At 37.6% G+C, this 16,018-nt stretch overlaps 1 long non-coding RNA gene across 1 annotated transcript; it reads right to left on the reverse strand.

The window, feature by feature from the left end:
• Positions 1–7,789: 7,789 nt before the first annotated feature.
• Positions 7,790–16,018, reverse strand: LOC126108587 (uncharacterized). Its single transcript, XR_007523558.1, has 4 exons — positions 15,602–16,018; positions 15,357–15,508; positions 9,422–9,568; positions 7,790–9,290 (listed from the first exon to the last, which is right to left on the reverse strand). It is a non-coding gene; the product is annotated as an uncharacterized LOC126108587 (long non-coding RNA).

Raw genomic sequence — 16,018 nt, forward strand, 5'->3', positions numbered from 1 at the left:
CAATGAAATGAAAGCTAAATTATGATGCTATCTGTTTGTGCATCCTTCCAATGACTTAACTTTTCGTCACAAATAAGCGTTACTATCTATCATCTTTTATCAAAATTGTAGGCTTGTATTGGTTGAATTGTTGACCATCAAGCATTCCCATACAGTAGCTCAGTCTGACAAAAGCACTTGATGTCACCAGATTACAAGAGCTGCAGTTAATCACAAACTTATAAAAGGTTTAGGTGCCAGCTGATCATTAGATTTGTAGTTTGTTACAGTGGTGAAAAGACATCACCTCTCATTCTAACAGCATGTTCTGTGTGTGTGTGTGTGTGTGTGTGTGTGTGTGTGTGTGTGTGTGTGAGAGAGAGAGAGAGAGAGAGAGAGAGAGAGAGAGAGCTAGCTTTTCTGAAACACTTCTCGAAGGATCGTCATTTCTCTTATGTTACAATTTTAAATTCTTGACTGCTTACCTCACCTATAGAAGTCCATTCTAAAGAAAAATATTTGAAATTGACTAGTGACCTCACTGGAGTACAATCCCCTAGATTGTAAGCTTTCTGATAAAGTAAAAATTTTAATGGGTCTTCTGCTAATTGACACACACATGGAAATCAAAATACTTTCTGCTGCGTTGGAAAAGGGAAGTACATCCACTCATTGTCCCACTGCCTCAGATGAAAGGGTATCAAATTAGCATACTTAAGTATAACTCATTCAAGGCAGGCAAGTTAACTTTAAGTGTAAAAATTTATTTCCTTTCATTTGACTAATTCAGTAATTATTTAAAGACTATAATATATATGATTTGTGTGTTCAGCCAATCACCTCCTCACAGTGATAAAGTGTTCTTAGACAGCAGCAGCTTGTTTGAAACCTTTATAGGCATGATATCAATGGAGCAATCACTGAAATTCATTACTCTATTTGGCCTTGACTGGTCTTTGTCTTTCTGCGAGACAGGTTATTCTGTTACCGGAGTGGCCCTATTATTCTATTTTTATACAGTATGTTTTAAGTGAATTAGTGCTCAGTCAGTTGTGATAGTAAAAAGGCGAATTTTCACTGTTGGAAAATTAATAAAAACACCATGTCATTTGACCACCTATACCTTAGGTAAAACTCTACAAAAAACAGAAGAGCTGAGTGAAGAATGAGATTTGATATTTCTGCGATCCAATATAAGCTTTCCACAAGATCAAGAAAGTCCTACTATATGTGGTCATCACAAATACTATTACTTAAAAGTTTCTGGAAGTCATCAAAAAACTTGTGATCCTTTCAAAAAACACAAACAGTTAAATATTTGAGGTCAGTTTGCTTGTCTAAAACATTAAGTGCTAAATTAATCCATATGAATCCAAACCAAAAATTGTGCATAACATGTTGTAAGATTTGTGAACAGAAAACTGACATCAGTAATAGAAATTAAAGTGATGCAGATGGCCCAGAGGTGACATTTCATGAATCAGTACTAAAAAGTCTTCTAATCTAAAAACATTGGAAGAGTAACTTCTTCTGAAAAGCCTTCATTCAATGAAAATGCCTCACAATTAACATGCACTCACCCTCAACAAAAGTCTTTTGTAGAAGCAGTGTATGACAGGTGGTACTTTGCCTTTGTCAGAAATGTATGCGATGAAGAAGGAAATGTTGAACTACTTTTTCTCCACCCACCTGGTCCAGCAGTGTCATTTTTTTGGCCTGTGAAGGAAGACTTGTTTTGTTCCTTTGAAAAACATTTTATGTGCTGTTGGTGTACCTAAATCAACATTATGCAAAAACGTGTTACTTTCATGAAAAGATATGAAGTTAACAGAATATAATTTGTCACAGTGGGAAAAAATCAGAGATGCTATTAAGAAGTTTCATAGTTTCAGGGATCTCCACTGCTGAACATTTACATTTTAAATTAACATTAGTGTGGCTAGCATAATTGTTGTTTAAATATGCTAATTTGATACCCTAAATAAAGTTAACCTGTGTAATGAAAATGTTTCAGTTAAATTTATAACTTTTGGCTCTATTTTCAGGAGCCACCCTTGCTATAGGTTGTCATTTTACACAATCTGATTTGAATGATCTTCTGAACAATGATGTGACATGTGTTAAATGAACATCCAATATCTATCAAAACTCAGCGTGCCACTGCTTTTTTTTCCTTTTATTAAAAAAAATCAGTTTCAACAAAAATAAATCTTGTATCAACTGTCAGTGTTTTACATATTTACAATTCATTGTCTCGAGAACAGCTTAAGTTGATTTTCTATATTCCCATTAGTCAAGAATAGGTATTAATTTTTTCCCAATGAAGATACATCCCTTCTGTCACATCTCGGAAATTATGGCAGTGTGTGATGAAAGCAAGATGTTATTTTTGTATGAAGTAATGCAACCCAAATGACTAACTTTAGTTGCAGCATTTAAATTTGTAAAAAAATCCAGTTTTTCCCCTCAAATTCATGACGTGGAGAAATTTTGCACTATTGCCATGCAGAGTAACACGTAGAAAAAGTGCATGTCATCTTATAAAGATTTTTTTTTCCTACGCAATACAAAGTATTGTGATTTTGCATTTGTGTATCCATTTGAAAAACCCAGTAGTAATTTTATTTTATTACAATGTTTACTGTCATGGGAATTATTTAAAATCAATTTTAAGTTCCCACCAGGGTGGAGAAATGTGACATAAGCATTTTTCAAGGTGTCTGTAGTTTTTCCAGAACTTAGCAATAGTTTTCTCTCTAACCTCATTCCAGACTGCCAGAAAAATCCTACCATTGAAACATATATCCCTGAGCCTGCACAGAAAGATACAACAATGTGATGGTGTCATATGCTTTAGAAATTGACTTTTGTACTGAATCAGTGCAAGTAGTAAGTTTGAGTATTTTGTGTGGAAACTGTAGTGGAACATAAATGAGTGCCAAACCCTCACTTGTTGCAAAAGAGACAAGAAAGCCCTGTAAACATTACTAATTTTTACATAAACCCTACATAAAATGTAGTTAGAATGGACAGTCATTTTTCAGTAATGGGAAATGAACATGGTACATGTGCATATGCATCTGTTTCCTGTTACAATTACATACACATGTGTGCATCTGTTTTACATGAAAAGTGTTGTTGTTTAACTTCTGATCGAACATATATAAAAACAACACTTTTTAACATTAAACAGGTGCACACATGGGTCGCTAACTCTAATGTGAAATAGGCACTTCTGCACAGGAAACTCATGCCAACAGTGGTGACAGTTTTTACTCCTGTATATTTACATGCAGCTTTCTGTAAAATTTGATCAGATCTGCTTTTTAGGAACCATTCAGAGTTTTACTTCTGTTGTATCAACTTTCAGTAATGACCATTGGTACAACCTATTATGTATTTCTCCAATAACTCTGACAATGTTTGTAATAAAGTGTAATAATAATAATTATTATTGTTATAAGAAATAAAGAAGAGCTTTTTGGTACTTCCAGTCTCGCTTCATGATACCAATACCATTTAACAAAAAAGTATCAGTAGCAGCACAATCAGCACACAGTTGGGTATCTACTTTAACTATTCATGGTAAAATGTATTTATGAGGGTATGGTAAGTTGTTTAACCATGACTTTCATTTTGGTTGGGAAGTTCTTCCAGTTTTAAATTTGCTGTACTACCACATATTTTAATGTAAAACCAAAAAATCTCCCAATGTAAGTGATTGCTGTAGACACTTAATTCACCATAGTCTGATCAATCCACTTCATTTTTAAATCTATATGAACATCCAGAAAAGCCAAAGGGCAAATACATGTTTCACAAATTCTGCCTCCATTTAAATGAGTGTTCCTACATTTCTGAAGATGATGTCGCTGCTAAAGGAAGACCATTTTCTGTAGGGTTTGACAAACTTCCAATATGTTCCACATTTTTAAGTGCCTCTAACACTTTTTTTATCATGTCATTGTCACAACTGTATGTGAGATTTATAATATTGCAACATCTCTCTCTTGCCTCTCGAAACAGAGGTGAAGAAGAAGCTGATGGTTCAGGAATGTTATGCTCTTCATTCATAGCATCATCACTGCTGGGCTCCTCTAATTCACGCAGTGCAGAAGCAGTCTGAAATACAGCTGCCACTTGCACCATACCCATATGTTCTATTCAAACAAATTAACGGGCTATTTCTGTACTTTTCATTTACTTTGTCAAAACCCCATTGAGGATATAAAATAAGATGGCACAAAAATGTTCACACATATATTTGTGCTTTTGGTAATCTTCACATGTACAACTTGGTTCCACAAAGTTTACAGTATACCTAAGATCTTTTGAAGCGTCGCTTTTCACGGAAAAAACACCCTCACTTAGTACTGACACTGACTCTTTACTGAAGCTTTCTTCTGCACAAGAATATCTTTTCCTCAGAGACATTCACTGGACTGATGTTTACAGTGCTCATGGCATGAATGAAAAATATAACATTTTTGCTAATAAAGTGCTTACCTTATTCGAACACTGCTTTCCCCCAAAACTTACCAAGGTTAGAGCAAAGTCTACAAAGAAGCCATGGATTACTCGAGGAATAGGGGTATCTTGTAAAACAAAAAGAAAACTATCTGTCAATCCGAAACATTTCCAATGTTGAGGCTATAGCACATTGTAAGAAATACTGCAAAATATTAAAGACTGTAATACGGATGTCAAAGCAAATATATTACAAGGAAAAGATAGTCATATCAGATAACAAAATAAAGACAATATGGGATATAGTGAAGGAGGAGACCAGTAGAACCAGACATGAAGAGGAACAAATAGCATTAAGAGTAAATGATACATTGGTGACAGATGTGTATAGTGTTGCAGAACTTTTTAACAAACATTTTGTAACTGTTACTGAAAAGATGGGGTTGTCAGGTTCGGTAGATGCTGCTATGGATTACCTTAGACCAGACATTTCAAGTAACTTCCATAATATGAATTTGACAATCACTACCCAAACAGAAATAATGTCCATCATAAAATCTTTAAAATCAAAAACATCTAGTGGGTATGACGAAATATCAACAAAGTTAATTAAAGAATGTGATTCTGAGCTAAGTAACATATTAAGCTATCTGTGTAACCAGTCGTTTATCAGTAGAATATTTCCTGAATGGCTGAAATATGCTGAAGTTAAGCCACTGTTTAAGAAGGGAGAAAGAAATAGCATCAAATTTCCGTCCAATTTCACTGTTGCCAGCATTCTCAAAAATTTTCGAAAAAGTAATGTACAGTTGTCTTTATAACCATCTTATCTCAAATAACATACTGTCAAAGTCACAGTTTGGATTTCTAAAAGGTTCTGATATTGAGAAGGCTATCTACACTTACAGTGAAAATGTACTTAATTCATTAGACAAAAAATTGCAGGCAACTGGTATATTTTGTGATCTGCCAAAGGCATTTGACTGTGTAAATCACAATATCCTTTTAAGTAAACTAGAATATTATAGTGTAAAAGGAAATGCTGCAAAATGGTTCAAATCTTATATCTCTGGCAGGAAACAAAGGGTGTTATTAGGAAAGAGACATGTATCAAGCTATCAGGCATCATCCAACTGCGAACTAATTACATGTGGGGTCCCACAAGGTTCCATTTTAGGGCCCTTACTTTTTCTTGTGTATATCAATGACCTTTCATCAGTAACATTACCAGATGCCAAGTTTGTTTTGTTTGCTGATGATACAAACATTGCAATAAATAGCAAATCAAGTGTAGTCTTAGAAAGAGCAGCCAATAAAATCTTTGTGGACATTAATCACTGGTTCCTAGCCAATTCTTTGTCACTAAACTTTGAAAAAACACACTACATGCAGTTCAGAACTTGTAAGGGGTGTCCCAAGAGTATATGTCTAACATACGATGATAAGAAGATAGAAGTGGACAGTGTTAAATTCTTGGGATTACAGCTTGATAATAAATTCAACTGGGAGGAGCACACCACAGAACTGCTGAAGCAGTCTTAACAAATCTCTGTTTGCAATACGAATTTTGTCAGACATAGGGGATATAAAAATGAAAAAGCTGGCATACTATGCTTACTTTCATTCCATAATGTCATATGGAATTATTTTTTGGGGTAATTCATCAAGCCAAGCTAAAGTTTTCCGGGCACAAAAACGTGCAGTAAGAATTATATGTGGTGTGAACTCAAGAACATCCTGCAGAAGCCTGTTTAGGGAACTAGGGATACTAACTACAGCTTCCCAATATATTTATTCCTTAATGAAATTTGTCATTAAAAATATATCACTTTTTCAAACCAACAGCTCAATTCATGGAATCAATACTAGAAATAAGAATAATCTTCACAAGGATTTAAAGTCACTTAGTCTTGTACAAAAAGGTGTGCATTATTCAGGAACATACATTTTCAATAACTTGCCAGCAGTTTGTTGCGAAAGCTTGAATTGTGTGTGTATGTTTGTGTGTCTGTCGACCTGCCAGCACTTTCACTTGGTAAGTCACATCATATATATATATATATATATATATATATAAAGAAAGATGATGAAACTTACCAAACAAAAGCGCTGGCAGGTCGATAGACACACAAACAAACACAAACATACACACAAAATTCTAGCTTTTGCAACCAATGGTTGCCTCGTCAGGAAAGAGGGAAGGAGAGGGAAAGACAAAAGGATTTGGGTTTTAAGGGAGAGGGTAAGGAGTCATTCCAATCCCGGGAGCGGAAAGACTTACCTTAGGGGGAAAAAAGGACAGGTATACACTCGCGCACACACACACACACACACACATATCCATCCTCATATACACAGACACAAGCAGACATTTGTAATGGCAAAGAGTTTATCGGGGCGGATGTACAGAGGCAAAGATGATGTTGAAAGACAGGTGAGGTATGAGCGGCGGCAAATTGAAATTAGAAATTAGCGGAGATTGAGGCCTGGCGGATAGCGAGAAGAGAGGATATGCTGAAGGGCAAGTTCCCATCTCCGGAGTTCTGACAGGTTGGTGTTAGTGGGAAGTATCCAGATAACCCGGACGGTGTAACACTGTGCCAAGATGTGCTGGCCGTGCACCATGGCATGTTTAGCCACAGGGTGATCCTCATTACCAACAAACACTGTCTGCCTGTGTCCATTCATGCGAATGGACAGTTTGTTGCTGGTCATTCCCACATAGAACGCTTCACAGTGTAAGCAGGTCAGTTGGTAAATCACGTGGGTGCTTTCACACGTGGCTCTGCCTTTGATCGTGTACACCTTCCGGGTTACAGGACTGGAATAGGTGGTGGTGGGAGGGTGCATGGGACAGGTTTTACACCGGGGGCGGTTACAGGGGTAGGAGCCAGAGGGTAGGGAAGGTGGTCTGGGGATTTCATAGGGATGAACTAAGAGGTTGCGAAGGTTAGGTGGACGGCGGAAAGACACTCTTGGTGGAGTGGGGAGGATTTCATGAAGGATGGAGATATTTAAAGACGCGAGTGTATACCCGTCCTTTTTTCCCCCTAAGGTAAGTCTTTCCGCTCCCGGGACTGGAATGACTCCTTACCCTCTCCCTTAAAACCCACATCCTTTCGTCTTTCCCTCTCCTTCCCTCTTTCCTGATGAGGCAACAGTTTGTTGCGAAAGCTTGAATTTTGTGTGTATGTTTGTGTTAGTTTGTGTGTCTGTCGACCTGCCAGCACTTTCATTTGGTAAGTCACATCATCTTTGTTTTTAGGTGTATATATATATAAAATCTAACTTCTGCACCATTTCAGTGCAGTAATGTGTTCATTGTAAATAAGTATTACAGTAGTTGTATTACATGTTTATTACCTTATAAATAAATAAAAAACTTTTATTTTAAATTCAGTGCATTAGTATTTGTAAAATGACTTAGTGTTCATTAAAAAATGACGATCATTGCACTTGGGACCTGTGGAATGGTACATTAGCTTATTTGTTTTAGTTGTAAATATTTGTCATGTATTATTGTTTTTCTGACATGTTCCACATCCTGGAGGACCTCCTCACTACGGATCAATTGGAATGAAAGTAAATCTAATCTAAAAAAAAACGTGTGTTATAAATTCCTGTGTCTTTCCATGCAAAAGTGCAGGTACAACTTCATTGTTCTTTCTAATAACAGAATTCATTTGGCAATACTTTTTCATGAGGCCAGGAATGAAACTATTTACTAATACCTTAACAACTCCTGTTAATGTTTTGTCTGTGTCATAGTTCAGAAAAGACTTTTTGACCTTGTTCATTGTTTCAGCACCGTTTGTGGTTCTAATATTGGCAAATATGCCAATATTCTCGAAAGCTCACCCACTTTTCAGCAACTGAGAGCCATTGATTTTTAAAATAAATAAGTGTCTTGGGGTTCCTACGAAAAACCCCACGAGTCTCTAACATTTCAACATTGAGTTTGAACTGTTCCTCAGATGGAGACACTGCAACATAGTGCCACAGCTCCAGAACAGAAATCCTTATCAGTTCCTACAGTTAGATTCCCTCCCTTTTTAACCCATCGCCCCCAAGCCTGTTCCCTGTGAAACTAACACAAGTACACTTTTGAAAATGGAAATATTTCTTTAACTGCTGCTATCTCGGACTCTGAGAAATCAGTAACCCCGTAGGTTGGGTTGAAGTCTGTATTCCACGTCTTGAAAACAAGTAGCGCTTCAGCAATTGACCTTGTATCTTCTACCTGAATAAAGAAAAAACCTACCACTAAACAGCATCTGTTTGCCTTTACTGTAACAAAAAATAAAGGAATGTCATATTTTGTTGTTTTGTAGGTGGCATCAAGCAAACATACATCTCCATATTTTTTTAACATATCCTTCTGCCATGCACTCTCGTAACAAAACAGCAATGGCTGTATTTCTCCATCGACATCTGAAAAAGGCCTGAAAAAAATATTGTCACCTCTATATTCTTTCTACCACTCATTAATCTGTATTTGCAAAGCATCTTGGTCAAACACTTTTCTTCAATTTCTTAAGGGCCCTGTACACATGACTATATATTGTGAGGTAAAATGTAGTGTTCATATTATCTGGCTTGTGTGGTCCAGTGAAGGTTATGTTCACAAATCTTTCAAGGTGTAACTTTATTATTCTCACAGATGTAGTTCCATCTTCAACAACTTTTGCTATTTCCGCAGCTAGCAAGGGATGTATGTCTCCACTTGTTTTTATGCTTTCTGTGCTGTGGGTATGGTGTTCTGGTGGTGACACCCTCACATAAAAGCGAAGAACACTTTCAGGTTTATTGGCTGCCTCCAAAGACTGTTTTAAACTATGGACAACCTTTAACACAAAAATTATTATAATTAACAAGAGACAACGCATTAAGTACAAATAGTTTGTGGAGCAATAGACTATTTCTAGAACAAATTACATAAAAACATCAAATTACAGAATAGAAACCACATACTTACTTTCTTTTTAATTTCACGATCATCTACTGATTGAACAGAATGGCCTGGATACACTTTAACACATTTAATTGAAAAAGTGGCAGGGCAATCGCTCTTTTTCGTATCCATAATCAACAATCTCTTTTTTGCTGGGTTAACATGGTCAGCCTGAAAGTATAAAGAATATTAAATATAACTTCAAATGCTACATCCAGAAGAATCACATACAGGGTTTTCTCTAGGCCAAAATAATTTGAATTTTACAAGAAACCTAACCGTGAACCCTGGATTAAAAGGTACATAAAACTATATGAACAAAGTACTCTAAATCACAATCAATATTTAAATCTCAGACTTAAGTAGTGTTGCCTAACACTTTTAAACTCACTGTACCAATGTACACACCAAATGTAATCTCCCCCCCTCCCCCCCAAATGCAGTAAAAAGCTAATATTAAAATTACAAAATTGTAGAAAATATGAAACACACAACAAACTGTAACAAGAAAAGAAAAGAACACTGAAATATTCAAACAGTGACATCACACCCAATAGTACTACAGGATGGCAGATAAAAATAATAACATGATAAGACAGGAATATGAATCATTAGTGTAGAGGCTATGCTTTAAATGTTATGGCATGTACATAACCACTTCATAATTACTCATGGCATCGTTTTCTGGAGTACTGTACAGGTGGTACAACCAATATTTAAGTTATGAAGTACGGGTACAAAAAAGAGTAGTGCTCTGTTCAAACCTGCTGAGAGTTCCATGCAAGTATATCTTTCGTACAGTGATCAAGGTTTAAAATGACAGTACCCCAATCAGTCAAAATCTGCAGTTTACTTTCAAAGTGCAATAACCTGTAAGCCTTTAAGGGCTCACTTTCACGATCTATGCTTCATAACACTTCATTTCATATAATCACCGTCATAATCACTGTATCACGTGTCTTGCATTGTACTTTACAAAACTTTTCGACAATTTAAGCAAAAAAATTAGTAGGGTTTTTGCTACACCTATCAAATTTTGGGAAGTGCAGTGCCTTTTGCTTAAAAGTTAGTGAAAATTTACCATAAAAACATTTGGCACCTCATATGGACTAGACTGATGAAGGTATAACATGACTAAGATGTGTAATGCCTGTGATCCACTGTAGTTTCAAAATGTAATGTGAAATCTTTGTAATTACTGCAGAATCAAATAATTCCTACAGAACATCTTTCATACACAAAGATGAAATTAAATCTGACCAACACTAAAATCTTAAAAATCTAAGGTAAATGTCAAATTTGTGTCCTGCACACAGTTAAAGACTGTAATAAGCATTCACAATTAGACCAAAAATATTATTGTCATCAGGAGAGTGGTTAAGTATAAAATTTAGTTCTGTTCAATAGAACAGTGTCAAACTATCCTAACAAACAACTGTTTTAAGCCAACATATGCTGAAAATATTTTCTGTAAGTGACTGTGCTTTTCATGTACCAGAAAGTACACATTGGAGGAATCTTTTATTGAAATCCCAGTAAAGAAATATGTTACAGCCTATTATCAGGCACATGAGCAACATATGTGTAGTTGTGCTGTAGCCATATATATTTATGCAACCATAAGCATCATATTTGTTTTAGTCACACACACACACACACACTCACACACACACACACACACTCACTCACTCACTCACACACACACACACACTCACTCTCACACACACGCACACACACACACACTCACTCACACACACACACACACACACACTCACTCTCACACACACACACACACACACTCACTCTCACACACACACACACACACACTCACTCTCACACACACACACACACACACTCACTCTCACACACACACACACTCACTCTCACACACACACACACACACACTCACTCTCACACACACACACACACACACTCACTCTCACACACACACACACACACACTCACTCTCACACACACACACACACACACTCACTCTCACACACACACACACACACACACTCACTCTCACACACACACACACACACACTCACTCTCACACACACACACACACACACTCACTCTCACACACACACACACACACACTCACTCTCACACACACACACTCACTCACTCTCACACACACACACACACACTCACTCACTCTCACACACACACACACACACTCACTCACTCACTCACACACACACACACACTCACTCACTCACTCACACACACACACACACACACTCACTCACTCACTCTCACACACACACACACACACACTCACTCACTCACACACACACACACACACACACTCACTCACACACACACACACACACACACTCACTCACACACACACACACACTCACTCTCACTCTCACACACACTCACTCACTCACTCTCACACACACTCACTCACTCACTCTCACACACACTCACTCACTCACTCTCACACACACTCACTCACTCTCACACACACTCACTCACTCTCACACACACTCACTCACTCTCTCTCACACACACTCTCTCTCTCACACACACACTCACTCTCTCACACACACACTCACTCTCTCACACACACACTCACTCTCTCACACACACACTCACTCTCTCTCACACACACTCACTCACTCTCTCTCACACACACTCTCTCTCTCACACACACACTCACTCTCTCACACACACACTCACTCTCTCACACACACACTCACTCTCTCACACACACACTCACTCTCTCACACACACACTCACTCTCTCACACACACTCACTCTCTCACACACACTCACTCTCTCACACACACTCACTCTCTCACACACACTCACTCTCTCACACACACTCACTCTCTCACACACACTCACTCTCTCACACACACTCACTCTCTCACACACACTCACTCTCTCACACACACTCACTCTCTCACACACACTCACTCTCTCACACACACTCACTCTCTCACACACACTCACTCTCTCACACACACTCACTCTCTCACACACACTCACTCTCTCACTCACACTCACTCTCTCACACACACTCACTCTCTCACACACACTCACTCTCTCACACACTCACTCTCTCACACACACACACACACACACACACACACACACACACACACACACACACACACACACACACACACACACACACACACACACACACACACACACACACACACACAATTGCAAGAGTTCCATCCTACATGGATGGCCAACAAAATGAATTAGTATGGTGTAATGTAACAAAAAAATCAGAAAGTTTGCATTATACAGAGATGTGGAATAGGAACTGGGATATTTTAGCCAGTTTCTGCCTGCACAATGTGGGGTGAAGTGAAAAGAGTCTGAACTGAAGAAGTAAATGAGACAGAATCGAAAGTACAAAAACCCCTTCCCACTCATCACCCGAGAAGGGCCCTATTTACAGAAGAAACTGATAAGCTCTCTGGTGGCTAAATGGCCAGACTGCAGAGAACAGACACTTTAGGCTGCTTCTTTCACCCCCTGAAAAATAATATCCATATTTTAAAATATGGGACCTGAAAACTTCTGACATCACTCTCTCTGCACACTACCACTGTCTACTACTAAGCAAGTCAGTATGACACCTCTCAACACCAATAGTCTTGATGATATAAGACACTGCCTCTGTTCATTATGGGCTTCCTTCTTAAATGCCAACAAAGATAATCACATGTAATTATTATGAATCAACCCAGCTCACTAAGAGCAACTTTAGGTACATCAGAAATTGAAGCCTTCCAGTAATACTCTGGAAGGAACTTTAGCACAATTGTGAATTTTGAAGAAGCATTTCTCATAAACTATTGGAATTTTGAGTTCTTTTCCTGTGCTTGCAGAAAAATAATTATGAATTAAACATGGGCCCACCTTTTAGCATACACAATTATTGTTTTAATATCCAAACATTTATCACAACAGTTGTGGCACCTTCAATGGTTTATTTCTTGTTATCTACTTTCTGTGTGTCCTGCATCCCCCAACCAAAATGCTGGTGGTGGTGATGATTGGATTGTGGGGCACTCAAATGTGTGGTTATCAGTGCCCACACAAATTCCGAACCTTTGCTCAGCCCAATCACACCACTTTCAAGATGAAATGATGAGGACAACATAAACACCCAGTCTTCTCGAGGCAGGTGAACCAAAATGATACACATGTCTAAATTAATACACTTGTCTTTAGACCCATGGCTGATTTTGGTTTGTCAGTCACAGGAGATACACACAAAATAAATAAAAAAACTGCTGAGGACACCACAACTATGGTGATACGTATTTGGGTATTAAAGCAATACAATAATTGTACACTTTCAAAAAAGATGGACCTATCTTATGTGTAGTACCTCATCTTTTTCGTGTTCAAATGCTTTTCTAATCCAGAAGTTCTTTGTATTAGGCATAGATCAGTTGCTAGAGAAGATGTGCAATACACTCACTACCTTTGTGATGGTGACTCTGAAGGTTTTAAGTGTTGAGGTTGCTAAACCATATGGTGAAACCAAAAAACTTGAATTTATAGGACACATGCAGAAGAGAATGGGAGCAAGACTTCAGGAACTCTGCAAGGACTTGACAGGAAAAGAACACTCTGATAGTGGAGGGATTGGTAGACAAGGCAGACTCATGAAATCAGAAATACGGAATGAGGATGTTCATGAGAAACAGCAAAAATGTCGGTGAGGTGAGGTGAGAAAAGAAATTTGAGCAACTCTTTTTCACTGAAGATCCACAGCAATAACTCTGCCAAAAAGGAAACACTTCATGGTGTTAGTATACTAACTGTGAAGCACATGGACAAAGACTTACACATGCATATCATGCCAGAAACTACTATGGCAGAACTAAAGCCAACATATGGAGATCTTTCAAATTCTAAACTCCTGGAAAAATATTGACATGGCAAAACACAGAATGCAAATGAAAGCTTCAGTTGTTTCATTTGGGAATGCTTGCTAAAGACTATTTTCGTTGGCATATCAGCTCTTCAGATAGGTCTGAAGGACACTGAAATATGTTGGAACGATTTAGTAATGAGCAGATTAACAATGAGCAGACCAGGCATCAGAAATAGGGACAACATGAAAAGTGGGCTGCTACAAGTAGACAGGCAATGTGTTGCTGAAGCAGAAAAAGCTGCTGAAAGCCTGATAAAGGAGTCCACAACAAAAAAGAAAATTAAGAAAGCTATTTGAGATGAAAAGGAACTCAGAATCAACAAAATTATGGAGCTGGAATGTTTCGACGTGTTATAATAAAGAAGAAAATGATAAATCTTCAGTTTCAATTTCACACAAACAATGTTTCTGCTTAATTAAGCATCTATCATCTCATCCACTATTACAATTATAAAAGCTAAATTTTGCATGAACAATTATATAGTACTTGGGTACAGAGTGAGTCATATTAATCAACAATGTATTTTATCCTGGAAAATGTCATTTTTTTAAAGAGGGGGAAAACTGACTTCTAAAAATACTTTTTAAAGTTCAACAAAACAAAATATTGCAAGAAGTTAATAATTAAAAGAATACATGTATTTTGACCTTTATTTTGGATACTATGGAAGTACAGTGTGCCTAAAATAAAAATTGCATGTAATTAGGTACATAAGATGAAAATCCTTTTCATTCCACAGTTTCTAAATTTAGTCACATAGAGGTCACATTAAACTAATTAGTTGATTAAATTCGGGTTTCAATATCAATTTTTGGGATTGTTCTATTTCAAAATAATAGCAAAAAATACCAACCATGATGTCCCTAATTCATTAGTATTTATAGTAAATGAATATAGCGGAATTGTAGCCAAGTAATGTAGCTTAAGAGCATTAGCCCAGATGTACACGTGTGTGTGTGTGTGTGTACTTCAAAGGATCCCTACATTGGATAAACACGTATACAAATAAAAATAAGTGAAGACAATTTCATATAACTTACCAGGTGACTTGGAACAACAGTCTCCTTTTTACTGTAATATTAGGGGCCCAGGGTGCATTGTTGGTAGCTGGAATATTCCACCGAAAACGGATATCCCATAAATGGGATTTCAACGTTACCCTGAAATTGCTGGAAGAAGATTCGTGGGTTACCTGGAATAGAAACAAAAGTTTTCTAAGAAAGTTAGCAGAAAATGCGACAACACTTATTTCAGTTACATGAAATACGTTGAGACACTAACTTACTGGTGGCGGCTTCATGCAATTTTTGGCGATGGTGGCTGCTCCTTACCGAGTATGAATATCCTATGCACTTAAGACTATTCTGTAGTCTTTTGATCTCTTCCTCCGAATCACAGTAGCCACAGTATTTCCCGTCGTTACCGACAGCGAAATCTTTCAGATTATCTTGAAGGATCTGTTCGAAAGCTTTCTCATCTCCGTTAGAGCCCATATTCAGAACGACGTTCACGCGAGCAATACCGGACACGCGGACAATGAAACCACACAAACAAATAGCAATGCAGATCGAAGATGCACACAACAGTCTATGTATACAGCCTTTCACACAACAGTCGATCGGACAACTCGTGGCACATGCGATGACGCGTGCCTACGTCACGATGACGGCGACACGAGCCAGGGATAAAACGATCTCCATGT

This window comes from Schistocerca cancellata, chromosome 11, assembly GCF_023864275.1.
Source record: "Schistocerca cancellata isolate TAMUIC-IGC-003103 chromosome 11, iqSchCanc2.1, whole genome shotgun sequence".
Lineage (NCBI taxonomy): Eukaryota > Metazoa > Arthropoda > Insecta > Orthoptera > Acrididae > Schistocerca > Schistocerca cancellata.